We start from the raw sequence: 4,717 nt of genomic DNA, 5'->3' as shown, positions 1-4,717 counted from the left end.
ATAGTGTTTTAGGTTCCACGACATATTTCAAACACTAACCATCGTTTTGTTCGAAAATACGAACTTCGATCCATTTTAGTCGTGTCGTACGAAAATCGCCTTAAAAGACCAGATGATATCGAGGACCAAGAGACCCTTATAGCATTCTTCTTCAAAATTTATAACTGTTTTTCGGTCCCCGCGCCCGATTTTAAACATTAGCCATCGTCTGGTCCAAAAATACTAATTTCGGTCCATTTTTGTTGGGTGGTACGAAAATCTCCCAAAAAGTCCAGATGTAATCGAGGATAGGGAGACCCTTATAGCATTCTTCTTCTAAATTTATAATTGTATTTCAGGTTCTGCGTCAGATTTCAAACACTAGCCATAGTCTTGTTCGAAAATACGAATTTCAGTCCATTTTAGTTAGGTGGTATGAAAATCACCCGAAAAGTCCAGATGAAATCGAAGACCGGGAGACCCTTATAGCATTCTTCTCCAAAATTTATCACTATGTTACGGGTTCCGTGCCAAATTTCAAACACTAACCATCGTTTGTTCGAAAATACGAATTTCGGTCCATTTTAGTCTGGTGCTACGAAAATCGCTCAAAATTTAGGACTTGGAAACCCTAGTAGCATTCTTCTCCAAAATTTATAATTGTGCTTCGGGTTCCAGGTCATATTTCAATCACTAGCCATTGTTTGGTCCGAAAATATGGATTTCGGTCCATTTTTGTCGGGTGGTACGAAAATCCCCTGAAAGGTCCAGATGAAATCGAGGACCGAAAGACCCTTACAACATTCTTCTCCTATATTTATAAGAGTATTTCGAATTCTGCATCAGATTTCAAACCCTAGCCATCATCTGGTCCGAATAATAGATTTCAGTCCATTTTTTTAGAAGCGTAAGAAAATCCCCCAAAAACTTCAGATGAAATCGAGGACTTGGAGACCCTGATAGGTTCTTCTTCTAAATTTCTAACTGTGTTTCGGGTTCCACGTCAGATTTCAAAAACTAGCCATTGTCTTGTTCAAATATACGGATTTCAGTCCATTTTAGTCGGGTAGTACGAAAATCGCACGACAAGTCAAGTTGAAATCGAGGACCGAGAGACACTTATAGCATTCTTCTTCTAAATTTATAACTGTTTTTCGAGTTCCACGTCAAATTTGAAACACTAAGAATCGTCTTGTTTGAAAATACGAATTTCGGCCCATTTTAGTCGGGTGGTACAAAAGTCGCCCGAAAAGTCTAGATGAAATCTAGGACTGGAAGACCCTTGTAGCATTCTTTTCCAAAATTTATAATTGTGTTTCGAGTTCCACGGTAGATTTCAAACACTAGCCAAAGTCTGGTCTGAAAATACAGATTTTAGTCCAATTTTGTCGTGGGGTACGAAAATTACTCGAAAAGTCCAGATGAAATCGAGGACCGGGATGCCCTTATAGCATTCTTCTCCAAAATTTGTAACTGTTATTCGGGTTTCACCCGAAAAGCCAAGATGAAATCGAGGAATGGGAGACCCATATAGCATTCTTCTCCTAAATTTATAACTGAGTTTCGGGTTCCGCGTCAAATTTCAAACACTAGCAATCTGTATTTTCACCCGAAAATACGGATTTCGGTCCATTTTTTGTCGGGTGGTACGAAAATCACCCGAAAGGTCCAGATGAAATTGAGGACCGGGAGACAGTGATAGCATTTTTCTCCAAAATTTATTATTGGGTTTAAGGGTCCGCGCTAGATTTCAAACACTTGTCATCGTCTTGTCCGAATATATAGATTTTGGTACTTTTTTGTTAAGGGGTAAGAAAATCGCCTGAAAAGTCCAGATGAAATCGAGGATCGAGAAACCCTTATAGCATTCTTCTCCTAAATTTGTAATTGTGTTCCAAGTCCGTGCCGGATTTCAAACACTATCCATTGTTTTGTTCAAAAATACGAATTTCGGTCCATTTTAGTTGAGTGGTACAAAAATCGGCCAAAAATACCAGATGGAATCGAGGACCGGGAGACCCTTATAGCATTCTTCTCCAAAATATATAACAGTATTTTGGATTCCGGGTCAGATTTCATACCCTAGCCATCGTCTGGTCCGAAAAATATAGATTTTGGTCCATTTTTGTCGAGGGGTACGGAAATCGCCTGAAAAGTCCAAATGAAAACGACGACCGAGAGACCCTTATAGCATTCTTCTTCTAAATTTAATACAGTATTTCGGATGAAATCAACGGATTTCAATCCATTTTAGTCTAGTAGTATGAAAATCGAACGAAAAGTCCAGATGAAATCGAGGACTGGGAGACACTTATAGAATTCTTCTCCTAATTTTATTAATGTGGTTCAGATTCCATATAATACCACTAGTTCCTGATAATATATTCACAATGTTAGATTTCAAACACTAGCCATTGTCTTGTCCTCGATTACATTTTGACTTTTTGGGCGATTTTTATACCACCTGACTAAAATGGACCTAAATTCGTATTTTCGAGCAAGACTATGGCAAGTGTTTGAAATCTGACACGGAACCTAAAACACAGTCATAAATTTAGAAGAAGAATATTGTAAGGGTTTCCCGGTCCTCGATTTCATTTGGACTTTTTGGGCAATTTTCGTAGCACCCAACAAAAATGAACTCAAATTCGTATTTTCGGACCAGAAGATGGATACTGTTTAAAATTTGGCGCGAAGCCAGAAAAACAGTTATAAATTTTAGAGATGAATGCTATAAGGGTCTCCTGGTCCTCGATTTCATCTAGACTTTTCCGGCTATTTTCGTACCACCCGACTAAAATGGACCGAAATCTATTATTAGGATTAGATGATGGCTAGTGTTTGAAATCTGATGCAGAACCCGAAACACTATTATAAATTTAGAAGAAGAATATTGTAAGGGTTTCCCGGTCCTCGATTTCATCTAGACTTTTCCGGCTATTTTCGTACCACCCGACTAAAATGGACCGAAATTCGTATCTTCAAACAAAACGATAGTTAGTGTTTAAAATCTGTCGCGGAACCCGAAATACAATTATAAATTTTAGAGAATAATACAATAAGAGTCTCCTGGTCCTCGATTTCATCTGGATTTTTTGGACAATTTTCGTACACTCGACAACAAAGGACCAAAATCTGTATTTTCGAATAAAACGATGGTTTGTGTTCGGAATATGACACGGAAACCGAAACACAATTATAAATTTAGGAGAAGAATGCTATAAGGGTTTCTCGAACACATGAAAAAAAATGGACCCAAATTCGTATTTTCGAACAAGAAATGGATAGTGTTTGAAATCTGATTTGGAACCCGAATCACATTTATAAATTTAGGAGAAGAATGCTATAAGAGTCTCGTGGTCCTCGATTTCATCTACACTTTTCTGGTTATTTTCGTACAAGACGATGGCTAGTGTTCGAAATCTGGCGCGGAACCCGATACACAGTTTTAAATTTAGATGAAGAATCCTATACGAGTCTCCAAGTCCTCGATTTAATCTTTACTTTCCGGGCAATCTTCTTATCCTTCGAAAAAAATGGACCGAAATCTATTATTAGGATTAGATGATGGCTAGTGTTTGAAATCTGATGCAGAACCCGAAACACTATTATAAATTTAGAAGAAGAATGTTGTTAGGCTCTCCTGGTCCTCGATTTCATCAGGACTTTTCGGGTGATTTTCGTAATACTCGACAAAAATGGACCGAAATCCGTATTTTCGGACCAGACAATGGCTAGTGTTTAAAATCGGTCATAGAGCCCAAAAAACAGTTATCAATTTGCAGAAGAATTCTATAAGGCTCTCTAGGTCCTCGATTTCATATGAACTTTTCAGGCAACTTTCGTACCACCTGACCAAAATCGACAGAAATCCATATTTTTGGACAAGACAATGGCTAGTGTTTGAAATCTGATGTGGAACTCTAAACACACTTATAAATTTTGGAGAAGAATGCTATAAGGGTCTTTGGGTCCTCGATTTGTTCTGGACTTTTCGTGCAATTTTCTTACCACCAGACCAAAATAGACCGAAATCCGTATTTTCGGACCCGACGATGGCTAGTGTTTGAAATCAGACGCCGAACTTGAAACAAAATTAAAATTTTTGGAGAAGAATGCTATAAGGGTCTCCCAGTCCTCGATTTCATCTGGACTTTTCGGTCGATTTTCGTACCACCCGACTAAAATGGACCGAAATTCGTATTTTCGAACAAAATAATGGTTAGTGTTTGAAATCTGGCACGAAACCCGAAACACAATTATATATTTTGGAGAAAAAATGCTATAAGGGTCTCCCGGTCCTCGGTTACATTTTGACTTTTTGGGCGATTTTTATACCACCCGACTAAAATGGACCTAAATTCGTATTTTCGAACAAGACTATGGCAAATGTTTGAAATGTGACACAGAACCTGAAACACAGTTATAAATTTAGAAGAAGAATATTGTAAGGGTTTCCCGGTACTCGATTTCATTCGGACTTTTTGGGCAATTTTCGTAGCACCCAACGAATATGAACTCAAATTCGTATTTTCGGACCAGACGTTGGATACTGTTTAAAATTTGGCGCGAAGCTAGAAAAACAGTTATGAATTTTGGAGATGAATGCTATAAGGGTCTCCTGGTCCTCGATTTCATCTAGACTTTTCCGGCTATTTTCGTACCACCCGACTAAAATGGACCGAAATTCGTATCTTCAAACAAAAGGATGGTTAGTGTTTGAAATCTGTCGCGGAAC

This window comes from Cicer arietinum, chromosome 5 (genome assembly GCF_000331145.2).
Source record: "Cicer arietinum cultivar CDC Frontier isolate Library 1 chromosome 5, Cicar.CDCFrontier_v2.0, whole genome shotgun sequence".
Classification (NCBI taxonomy): Eukaryota; Viridiplantae; Streptophyta; class Magnoliopsida; order Fabales; family Fabaceae; genus Cicer; species Cicer arietinum.
This window is presented reverse-complemented; position numbering follows the sequence as displayed.